The sequence below is a fragment of the Trachypithecus francoisi genome, unplaced genomic scaffold (genome assembly GCF_009764315.1).
Source record: "Trachypithecus francoisi isolate TF-2019V2 unplaced genomic scaffold, Tfra_2.0 Lachesis_group4, whole genome shotgun sequence".
NCBI classification, from domain to species: Eukaryota; Metazoa; Chordata; class Mammalia; order Primates; family Cercopithecidae; genus Trachypithecus; species Trachypithecus francoisi.
The window spans coordinates 24613838-24626706 of NW_022681469.1; positions in this window are offsets into that span (position 1 = coordinate 24613838).

A 12869-nucleotide genomic window follows, 5' to 3' on the forward strand; every position below is an offset into this window, starting at 1 on the left:
AAAATAAAGCAGAGTAAGTTAAAACATAGTGTCAGGGGATGCTACTTTAGATAAGATGGTCCAAAAAGATCTCTGTGAGAAAGTAACATATAAGTACAGAACTAAATGAAAGGAAGGAGAAAGCCATGGATACACCTCAGGAGAGAGTGTTCCAGGCTGAGGAAATGGCCCGGGCAGAGACGCTGGGGCAGGAATGAGCTCAGTATGCTGCAAGGGGCCCAGCATGGCTGGAGGGCAGATTGCACAGGCAAGAGTGGGCAGATGAGTAGGAGAAAGGTACCAGGGGCCAGGTCACAAACTGGAGTATTTTGAAAAGTCTTAGTGGTTTCATCTGTGTTTATCTTGCCTCTCTGATGAAACTGAAAGCCTCTAGGATCAGTGGAGTAGAGTAGTTATGACTATGGTTTTGAGAATTAGACGGATCTGGGTGTTAGCCAAACTCCCAATGTAATAGCGCCTTGGAAAGGCTCTTAATTTCTCTAAGCCTCAGTTTCCTCATCTATGAAATGAATATTATAGTAGTGCCCATCTCACTATATTTTTATGAAGACTAAATGAGATAACTTGAATACAATTCCTGGCATTGTGCAATTGCTCCATACATCAGATATTACTGAGGGCAAGGGGAACATGCTCTGAGCTTTTCTTTTGCCTATCAATAAATACACATTAATCTCTTACCATGTGCAAGCACTGTGATGGACAATCCCATACTTCCTAGTGTCGTGTTGGCCACATAACTAGGCTCTTCACTCATTTTTGTAGACTTACAAAATAGCAGTAACTTTTAAATCTAGCAATCAGCTGACTGATGACTCCATTCAGAACCCAAGAGCCAGGAGGAAAACAAAATATGTCTTGGAATTCCCAAAACACCTGTCAGAAAGATTGAGCACTAAAGCTACAAACTTGAATCATGGAGAGGCCTCCATTCCCTACTCGTTTTTAAACCCAATCTTAATAGCGTAGTTGGGTTTCTCAAGCTGCAGAGAGTTAGAGGGGGACAGCAGCCAAGGGCAACATGCTGAATTTAAAAAGAGCAACAGTGTGAAAGAAGACAAAAATAAAAGCTACAAAAAGCAGAGAGAAAGACTCAAGGAATATAGGAATCTATTTATTCCTTTGTTCCTTCAATCATTCATTCACTCAACACGTATTTATGGGTGACTGTTGTAGGCTAGGCACTATCCTGAGGAGCTGGGTACATAGAAGTGACAAGAACACATCCTTGCCTTCACAGAGGCACCCTGGCTCATACACAAGGGTGTGGTGGGGGCAGACAAGCAAGAAATGATTTCAATACAATGTGTTAAGAGGCCAAGGGGGAGTACAGGACACTAGGGGGCACTGGAGGAGCATTGATCAGTCTTAGGTATCAGACGACTTCCTGGAGGAAACGGGGTCTATTTCGTATGAGGGTTCTCAGACCATGGTTCACCCAGTGGCTCAGTGAGAATCAGCACATTGCAATAGGGGATGCTCAAAACCATGGCGTTGAGTGCACAAACGAGGATAGCCAACATTCAATGTAGCATACTTGATAAAGCAGGGGATTGCATGAAGACCTCCATTCAAAATTACTTTAGTACAAAAAATTTCAGTTCTAAAGTCAATATGTTATCTGGAAGTTCTTGGTTAGTTGCAATGAGTTATTTCCTAATGATACTGGATCTGTGAGGAATTACTGTAGGCTGTACTTTTTAGACAATATATAAAGTGTACTATAATAACATTTTATATTATACTTATGTATTAAACAAAATATCTGCTTTGGTGTTATCTGTATTTGGGGTTTGGGTTTTTTTTAAACTATCTGGTTATAGGGAGAAGATTTGGAAAGAAGAATCCTTAGCTACAGGAGTTCTTTGAAAGCTTGTACTATCAATGCTACAGTTACAAATCTAAAGTGTTTCAGTCCATTAACCTAAGTTTCATAGCCAAGCAAGGGCCAGTTGTCCATGTATTTAGTTTACTCAAAAATACGTACCATGATATTCAATGCAGTGCTGGCTGTTACAGCAAAAGATGGGAACCAACCTAAAGATCCAATAACAGAACCAGTTAAATAAAAGATGGTATAATCATAAGTGGAGTATTATACAGTCATTAAAAAGAACAACACACTACTAACATAAGTATTCTCCAACATCTATTTTTAAGGAAAAAAACAGCATGTGAGTGAAAAAACTACATATTTTGTAGAAAATGGAAGAATGTACAAAACACTGGTGACACTGGTTGCTTCAAAGTGGGAGCAGTGGGTTACTGGGGCTCAGGAGAGGGAAGGAAAATTATTTTACACTAGTATCCTCTAGGCTTTTTGAATTTTGTACCATGTAACCAATCCCAAAAGTAACATATCGGGGTAAGCTGGTGGAGTGACTGAGCTGGTGTCAAATGAGGGTGTTAAAGAGCTGGCTCATCCTTTTCCTGGCCCTGTCACTTAGGACAGGATCGGGGGCATAAGCCAGCAGCCTAGAGAAGAAATCTGGCTCAAAGATTGGTGTATGCCATGTCTTAACAATGTGAATTTGAAGGACTTAAAGAGGCATTTCTCCAAAGAAGACATACAAATATACAAATGACCAATACACACATGGAAAGTTGCTCAACATCACTAATTGTTAGGGAAATGCAAATCAAAACCAGAATGAGATATACCACCTTGCACTCACTAGAATGGTCACTATACAAAAAACAGAACATAGTGAGTACTAGCAAGGAAATGGAGAAATTGGAACCCTGTGCAGTGTTGGTAGAAATATAAAATGGTGCAGCCACTGTGGAAAACAGTATGGAGGTTCCTCAAAAAATTAAATGTGAAACTATCATATGATCCAGGAATTTCACTTCTAGGTCTATCCTCAAAATAACTGAAAGGATTTCAAAGAGACATTTGTACCCCTGTGTTCATAGCAGCATTATTCACAATAGCTAAAAGGTAGAGCAACCCAAGGGTCTGTGGATGATGAATGGTTAGACAAAATGTGTGGTATGCATAGAGTGGAATATTATTTAGTCTTAAAAAGGAAGGAGAGTCTAACATATGCTATCACATGGATGAATCTTGAGGATATTATGCTAAATGAAATAAGTCACTAAAAGACAGATACTGTATAATTTCACTTATAGGAAGTACCTAGAGGAGTCAGATTCAGAGGTAGAAAGTAGAATGGAGATTTCCAGGGGCTGGTGGGAGGCAGGAATGGGGAATTATTGTAGAATGGGTGTAGAGTTTCAGTTTTGAAAGATGAGTTCTGGAGCTGGATGGTGGGAATGGCAGCCCAACAGTATGAGTGTATTTAATACCACGGAACCTTACACTCTAAAATGGTTAAGATGGTCAAAATGGTTATGTTATGTGCATGTTACCACAGTGAAAAATAATGTTGAAAATATAAATTCAAATATATTCAGTAAATTCAAATAAATTCAAATAAATTTAAAAATTCAAATAAATAAAAAAAAATAAAATTCAAATAAATTAAAAAGCTTACACTTTTTAATTCCCCAACAAAACTGTGATTTATGGCCAGTTTCACACATTTACCTTAGAAATCAGTTTTACCCACTTTACCTTACCTGCCTGGCCTCACACACGCATTCACACCAGTGAGCCTTGGAAAATATATTTACTCATATTTCTCCTAGGACTAATAATGCCTATCTGCTTCATATGATTCATGCAGGGAGTAGATGGGCTCTGTATGGGATCACTTTATAAGCTGAAACTGTCAGAAACTGAGATATGCCATTCACTTCCTGGAACAGCAGATCAAAGCACATGCTTGGTACATGGGTTAGTAACATCCTCTCAAGCACCTAATGCCTGAATCAGAGGAGAAACGTGGCAGTCGGGGTAGGAAAACTAAATGATCCCATAGGTTTGGTATTTTTTCCCCTAAGATATCATCAGTTGGCAGGGCACAGTGGCTCACGCCTGTAATCCCAGCACTTTGGGAGGCAGAGGTGGGTGGATTACAAGGTCAGGAGATCAAGACCATCCTGGCCAACATGGTAAAACCCTGTCTCTACTAAAAATACAAAAATTAGCCAGGTATGGTGGTGCACACCTGTAATCCCAGCTACTCGGGAGGCTGAGGCAGGAGAATGGCTTGAACCCAGGAGGCAGAGGTTGCAGTGAGTGGAGATCGTACCATTGCACTCCAGCCTGGGTGACAGAGCAAGACTCCGTCTCAAAACAAAACAAAACAAAAAAACAAAAAGATATTATCAGTTATACAAGGCGGCGGGGTAGAGGAACAGTAAAAAAAAAAAAAAAAAAAAAAACCTTGGAGACTTCTCATACTTGACATGGGTGAAGAACCAAGAAAACTTGATTCTTGGACACGATTCTTTTTTTTTTTTTTTTTTTTTGTGACAGTTTCTCTCTTGTTGCCCAGGCTGGAGTGAAATGGCATGATCTCTGCTCACTGCAACCTCTGCTTCCCGGGTTCAAGCAATTCTCCTGCCTCAGCCTCCTGAGTAGCTGGGATTACAGGAGTGCACCACGCCCGGTTAATTTTCTGTATTTTTAGTGGAGATGGGGTTTCACCATGGCCAGGCTGGTCTTGAACTCCTGACCTCAAGTAATCCGCCCACCTTGGCCTCCCAGAGTGCTGGGATTGCATGTGTGAGCCACCGCGCCTAAAGGTGGTATAAACAGTCTCATTTCCTCAGTTAGATTTGCCACTTCAGTTCAGTAATATAACTTAAACATCTTCTCAGCAACAATGAAGGGGAAAATGATAAGGCACATAGACAAACAAGCTCTGGTACCTGCTGTTCAGGAGCTCCCCCACAGTCATGGGCATTAATGTTTGTTTCTTCAGGGAATTATTATTTTGTTCTTTTTAAATTAAATGTTTTATTTTTATGGATTTAGGGGATACAATTGCAGTTTTGTCACATGGATATATTGCATAGTGGTGAAGTCTGGGTTTTTAGTGTACCCATCACCTGAACAGTGTACATGGTACCCATCAGGTAATTTCTCATCCCTCACCTTCCTCCTACCCTCTCACCCTTTCCAGTCTCCAATGTCTATTATTCCACTCTCTGTGTCCATGTGTACACATTGTTTAGTTCCCACTTATAAGTGAGAACATTCGTTATTTTACTTTCTGTTTCTGAATTATTTCATTAAGGCAATGGCTTCCAGTTCTATCCATGTTACTGCAAAAGACTTGATTTCATCCTTTTTAATGACTGAGTAGTATTCCACTGTGTGTGTATCTATACCACATTTTCATTATCCAGTCATCTGTTGATGGATACTTACATTGATTCCATGTTTTTACTATTGTGACTAGTGCTGCAATAAGCATACTAGTGCAGGTATCTTTTTGATATAATTATATCTTTTCTCTGGGGTAGATAGCCAGTAGTGGAATTGCTTCAAGAAATCTGTATACTGTTTTTAATAATAGGGATTATACTAATTTGCATTCCCACCAGCAGTGTGTAAGTGTTCCCTTTTCTCTGCATCCTCACCAACATCTGTTGTTTGTTGATTTTTCAATAATAGTCATTCTGACTAGTGTAATGGTGTGAGTAGTGATATTGAGCATTTTTTTCACATGCTTATCGGCTGCTTGCATGTCATCTTTTGAAAAATGTCTGTTTATGTCTTTTGTCTACTTTTTAATATTTTTTTTCTTGTTGAGTTGTTTGAGTTCCTTGCAAATTTTCTTCAGGTAATTATTCGTATTTACTTTCTCTCATAGCAGGCACCATTTTCAAACCCTCACCTGTTTTCTTTATGAGTCCCTTAAAAAGTAACTGGTTTTTTGAAAGGTCCTCTTCCTTCCTTTTCTTCCTTCCTTCCTTCCTTCCTTCCTTTCTTTCTTCTTTCTTCTTTCTTTCTCTTCTTTCTTTCTTTTTCTTTCTTCTTTCTTCTTCTTTCTTCTTTCTTTCTTCTTTCTTCTTTCTTCTTCTTTCTTTCTTCCTTCCCTCCCTCCCTCCTTCCTTCCTTTCTTTCTTTCTCTTTCTTTTCTTTCTTCCTTCCCTCCTTCCTTCCTTCCCTTCTTTCTTTCTCTCTCTCTTTCTTTCTTTCTTTTTTCTTTTCTATTTCTTTCTTTCTCTCTCTCTCTTTCCTTCCCTTCCACCCTTCCTCCCTCCCTCCTTCCTTCCTTGCTTCCTTCCTTCCTTCCTTCCCTCCAGCTGTTACTTACTGAGCACCTACTATAAGCCAGATGTCATCCAGATGTGGAGGATACTGTGGCTAACAAGACAAAGCGTTTGTCCTTGGGCCACTAATATTCTGGTCAAGAAGGTTTTCTTTCTAGCCAAAACGTCATGCTCCCAAATTACAGTAATCTGAAAAAATATATCTTCAAATAATGCCCTTGAAAATGTTAGAGTTCATAAGTCTATTAATATACCAGGGCATTGCTTGAATCTGACCTATGAAACAAACAACAAGAATATTTTGACTCTATGAATAATATCTTAAGTATATTTATAGCGCACAGCTCTAAATATCTCAAGATATACATAATGCAAAGATGAGAAAATAATCTTCATAAGATAGATATGGAAAAGAGGTTTTAAAAATTCAAATGACAGATCTCTGTAGGACTGGCAATTTGAGCCTTATCAGGCAGTACTCCATCAGAGTTATATTATTTAATTTTTTCTCAACAAGTTGTGTAAGTGAATTTTACAAATGATTCAAAATATGTCTGACTGTCTAGAACTAGATACAAAAACGGCTTTTACAACAAGCTTGACAGCTTTTCCCACTGCCAACACTAGGTCAAAGATGATGAACATTCCTAAAACGATAGATCCTTCTTTATAAAGTAAGAGGACTGTGAAGAGGTTTAAACATGTTGAGCCCAGCTGGTGTCTAAGAAGTTGCTACTCATTCAAAAATGTTAGAATTCTGAACTCAGGGTAATAAAAGAAGAAAAAAAAAGGTCTATGAGATGAAATCATAACTATACTTCATAACTTTGGTTTTATGATAAAGCAAAATGCCAAAGTTGACATGACCCCTAAAAAAACTCCTGGATGTTCTAGTTGTCAATTTATGGCCTCTCTGCTCAAAATACACCCTTTATGGCCTTGTTTGGGATGCTGGAGCTGGACCCTGTGGACGTTTCTCCTCTGACAGGGGGCACAGTGTGGAGCTTTGTCACAGAGGGGGCTGCAGGGACACTGAGGGAGGAGGCGGCTTTTCTTCTGGCTCTGGTGTGCTTTCCTCTGTGTTGTTCATGCAGTGCTCAGCCAGCATGTAGGACACCCTGGTGCATTTACCCTGGTGAGTTCAGCAGTACCCTCACAGCTGGTATCCAGAAAATTCTGTCAGAGTCCTACCCAGCTTCCTAGCAAGTACAAAAGTTCCACCAGCAGCTTCTCAATGAGCTGGCCAGTGCCCCACCTGGACCCCAGAGGGTGACCATCAGTGAGTTTCATCAGCATCTCACTGAACTGAACTTCTCTGCTAGCCAGAGGACTACAGCCCTACCCGCTTCAATGAGGGCTGAATCTTCATTTGGGGAGGAGGGGAGAGGACCTTTTTCCAAATATGTTTTTTTCTTGGATAGTCTGACTCAGTCTTACATAGTGGCTACTCCTTGTATCTGCTATTCCTATAATATAGGGAGATCTTTTAATCCTTTATAGTAGTTAATCTTCTAGTTAATACTATTAGTTAATAATTCTTTATATTAACTTTCTTTGTCCAAATTACTGTATAATTCCTCTCTCCTGACTGGACCTTGATTGATATGCTGATATCCAGCAGAAATGTACAAAAGATACGTACAAGATATTTCATAGTAGCACTATTGATAATAGCCAAATTGTCCATCACCAGAGAACAAATAAATTGTAGTATATTCATACAAGGAAATGTTATACAGCAATAAGAATAAATGAGCTACAAATACACACAGCAACATAGCTGAACTGACAACATAATGTTGAGCAAAAAAAGCAGAAACAAAAGAAATATACTGCATGATTCCATTTATGTAAAGTGCAAAAGCAGACCAAACTTATCTTTGGTGCTAGAAAGTCAGAATAGTGCCTGCCCTTTGTGGGGGTTAGAGATTGGAATGGGGCACAGGTGCTGCTGGAATACTAGTACTCATTTATTTCTGAACCTGACTATTGGTTATACACCACTGTTTATGCAAATTCACTGAGCAGTACATTTTTGATGTTTACATTTTTAAAATTAGTCAAGCTGAAAAATATCATATATTCATGAGGTGTGAATTATTTGACTATGTCAAGCTGATTCATCCATTCATTGAATAGAAAGTATATGCACATATTGTATACCAGTCACCATGTAAGATGCTGAGGATCTAGAGATAAATTAGTTATTTGTGGATTCTGTTCATCAAAGGCTTAGTCTAGAGGGGGAGACCAACATGAAAACAGGTAACTACAGTGCAACATGATTAATGGATTAGTGAGGGTATGGAGGAGTGCTGGAGTTATAGAGAAGGGAGCAATGAATGGTTCATTGAAAAGCAGCCAGGAGCAGTAGCTCATCCCTGTAATCCCTGCATTTTGGGAGGCTGAGGCAGGTGGATCACCTGAGGTCAGGAGTTGGAAATCAGCCTGACCAACATGGTGAAACCCCTTACCTACTAAAAATATTGTATATATATTTATACATATATTTATATCTGCCAGACATGCTGGCAGGCACCTGTAATCCCAGCTACTCAGGAGGCCAAGGCAGGAGAATGGCTTGAACTCTGGAGGCAGAGGTTGCAGTGAGCCAAGATCGCACCATTGCACTCCAGCCTGGGCAACAAGAGCAAAACTCCCCCTCCAAAACCAAAAAAGGAGAGGAAAGAAAAGCTACACACAGAAAAGTGACATCTTAGTATGGCACCTTCCTCCTGCACAACGTAGAGGTATCTACTCACTCTACTGTCCTCTCTGGCCACTGTAAAAGGATGAACGGGAGTTGGCTAAAGAGAAAAGGATAGTCCAAGCAGACAGAACAGCATATGCACAGGTAGCAATTTTGAAAGTTACTGTAAACTCAGAGAAGAGAGTGAGTTTATGGCAGTGGAGCCCAGGTAGCTCTAGAGAGAATGACACAAGATAAAACCAAAGAGGTAAACTGAGGCTTGACTGTGATGTTTATATGCCTTCTACTAAGTGTGATTTTTATGCAAGGAATCAAGGAACACTGTGTATAGCTAGACTTCAAAGACGTTCCTCCCACACAGACGCAACTGATGATTTTGTTACTTTTCTCCCACAGTGAATCAAGCTTGGTCCTACAAAATCAATAGGGTGTGGCGCAAGTGGCACTGTGTGACTTCAGAGGTCACCACGGCTTCCGCCTTAATATCTTGGAATGTTTGTTCTAGGTGAAATAAGTTACCATTTAAGAATTCCAACTATCTTGAATCCACCATATTGTGAGCAAGCACAGCCTAAGAGACACCATGTTAAGAGACTTGCTCCTGCCATCTCGGGCATCAACCCTTTCAAGCCTTCAGTGAACTCCAGCCCCAGGCAACATCTGACTGCAACTGCATGAGAATCCAAACAGAGGACAGAGTAGCTGTGTGCTGGGCACGGTCAACACACAGAACCTGAGTGAGAAATACAGTGTTTGGGTTTTTCTGTTTGTTTGTTTTGCTTTGAATCACTACAGTTTGGGGTGGTTTGTTATGTTGTACTACACACTTGGAACGGACATCTTGGAATAGCAACGGGACGTGAAAATTTGGGGTTTTTGGAATCAGCCTGGAGGCAGCAGGAAGGATGGGTTAAAGAACACAGAGGCTGAAGGTATCAAGATGTTAGGAGGCCTTTACAGGAGGAGAAGTGGATGTCAATGGGAATAGAGAAGAAAGGCTGGAATCTAGAGATACTTGTAAGGTGGAACCAACGGGATATAAAGAGCAAATAAATGTGCCGTGGAAAAAAGAGGAAGACCTAAATCTTTCAGGTTTTTCCCAAAGAGAAGAAGTAGAGCACAATGTTCTTAATAGAAATAACGGCCTGTTAGGGAGGGTAGGTAATGAAATGTGTATGCCCTGATGGTGAGGGGTTTACTGGGAAATATTAGTGAACATTCCAAAGATGTTGGAAATTTTGGTTGAGGACACAAAGAAGATGGGGGCTGTCCATAGACATACACATAGGATCACTGTTCCGTATGGCAATGGTGGAAGTTCCACAGGTGAAATTGCCAAGAGAACTTGTGCAGGGCAATAAGAGGAGGGAATAAATGATGGAACTCTGAAAGGAGAACCCAGCGGTCAGAGGAGGAGAGCCCATTAAGGAAACTGGCAAGGGTAAGTCAGAGAAGTCAAAAGAGAAACAGGAGACTCATGTCTTATAAACGGAGGGACAAGAGAATGTCCAGAAATAATGGGTTTTCATTGTAAAAAGCCACTGCCAGGTCAAGTAAGGTGAGACTGTGGTATATGGTTTTGACAATTAAAAAGTCATTATGGCTCTGAACAGGACTACTTTTAATATCCTGACATTGATCAGAGTAGTTTAAGAAGCTGATGGGAGGTTTAACAAGTAAAGACTACGAATATAGATTACTCTTTCAAGATAGTTGATGGTAAAATGAGGGAGGAAGAAAGATAAGTTAGTTTCTTTGAGCATGATTTTGGTCTGAGGACCGGTTTGCTAGCAAAAGTTCTCTGAGCGAATCAGAGGGGAGGAGAGAGAGGTCTTCAGAGTTAACGATTTTATAGGCTTCTGCTCTCCAACTGCGGTCAACAGCTCAGTAGCATCAGCATCACCTGGGAGCTTCTCAGAAATGCAGAATCTCAGGCCACGCTGCAGGCCTAGTGAATCAGAATCTGCATTTTAATAAGATTCCCAGGTGATTAACATGCACATTAAATTAATACTCACTGCAGCAGGTCAAGACAGAAATGTGGAGGAAGGAAGGAAGATACAGAACTCGTGCAGGTACTCCAGTACTCAGGCCATTTTTTCTTGTTCAATCACTTAGGCATGCTTTGGTTTTTCTCTGAGATGTAATGAGAAATGTTTAGAACATCCTTTAAGGGCTTCCAAATTCTTGGCATATATGGAAAATGAAGGTCTGTGTGAAGAGAAATCTCCTCTAATGAAATCCAGATGAAAATCCAGATCAGCCTTCCTCTTGGTAGGATTATCTATAGTGGAGGTGGAGATAGTATCATTGCTTCAGCCTCACTCCCAGATAGTCTGCTTTATTTGGTCTGAAGTAGAACTGGCACTACTATATACCTGTATATATACCAGTTATAGATATATGTGTGTGTGTATATATGTATATATGAATATAACTGGCATATACACGTGTGTGTGTATATATATATAATTGGTGTGTGTATATATACGTGTTTGTGTGTATGTGTGTGTGTGTATGTGTGCATGTGTGTGTGTGTGTGTGTATATATATATATATATATATATATATCTTGTGTGACTCTATTATGCTGCCAGGATTGAGAACCACTGAGAATTCAAGTAAAGCAGTGGCTCTCAACCACATCTGTACATTGGAATCACTTGGAGAGCTTTAAAGATGACTGATAGCCAAGTCCCACCCCCAGCGATTCTGATTTAATTAGACTGAGGTGCAGTCTTAAAGATGACCCATTGCTATTATCCTTAATCCTAGCTCTTTAAGGTACTCCCTTCCTTTACCTCCGTGGTTCTCAAACTTAGCTGGCCCCGCTCAGGCCACAGTCAAATCACCTGGGGGCTTTGAAAACTGCCAATGTCCAGGCACTTCTACCAGCAAAAATGCCTGTATCAGCAATCAGATCTTAATGGTGAAAAGAAGGCACACTTCCTTCTTCTTACAGGGGTATTCTCATAGCACTTACAATCTGAGCCATTCGACTTGACTCTTATTTACTCAATCAACAAGTGTTTGGTAAGCACATATTATGTACATAAGCTAGTGCCCCACTGCTCTTTATTTGTAAAATAGGTATGCACACTTTACCCAGCAAGACTAGTTTTTGATGGAAACATGTTTACACTTCCTTTCTGCTTCCCAGTGTCTACTATAAAAGGTTAGCATTACTGCTCAGTATTTTACCACATCAAATATTTCCATTGAATAGAATCCAACAGCAAGAGCAAAGTACACGGTACAAAGCTAGGTAGGATCTTGGAGCGTTATACTGTTTTTGCTATTTCCTGTGAGACATGAACACTCTGAAGTCTTTCTTGAGATCTACAACATAGTTTGGAATGCTTTTTCCCCCGTGGCTGGGAGATCACACTGGAATCATCTGAGGTACTCGTTATCAAGTGCAGATTACTGGGTCTCACTTTAGACCTACCAAGTCAAAATCCTGTGTATGGGCTCTAGAAATCTGTATTTTTTAACAAGCACTCCACTAATTCTAATGCATTCTAGAATTTGAGAACTGCTGCCTTAAAAGGTGAGTAGGAAGAAGAACTAACATGAATAGAATGCCTACAACCTGTGAAATTCAGTATTTAATGAGCACCCGTCTTGAGTCTGAACAGTGCTGCCACATTACAACAATGAATGAAAGAAAGTCCTGGGGTACATGTTCTGGGGGCACTGTGTCTCGGATGAAAAAAAATTAAAATTAAAAAAAAAAAGGAAGGAAGGGAAGGAAGGAAGGAAGGAAGAAAGAAAGAAAGGAAGCTAGGAAGGAAGGTTTGTTCTTAGAGAGAGAAAGCGAAGAAAAGAAAGAGTCCTTACCATAGAGTTGCTAATAAAGTTGCTAACAGAATCAATTAGTGCGCTGGGCGCCTCATTAAGAATGATAACATAAAAGCAATACACTTAGTATGTTAGGCTTTTCAGAGATCATATCTTTTAATTCTCACAAATTAAATGAGATAGGCATTCTTGATCTCCTCTTTACCAAAGGTGAGATTGAGGCTCAGAG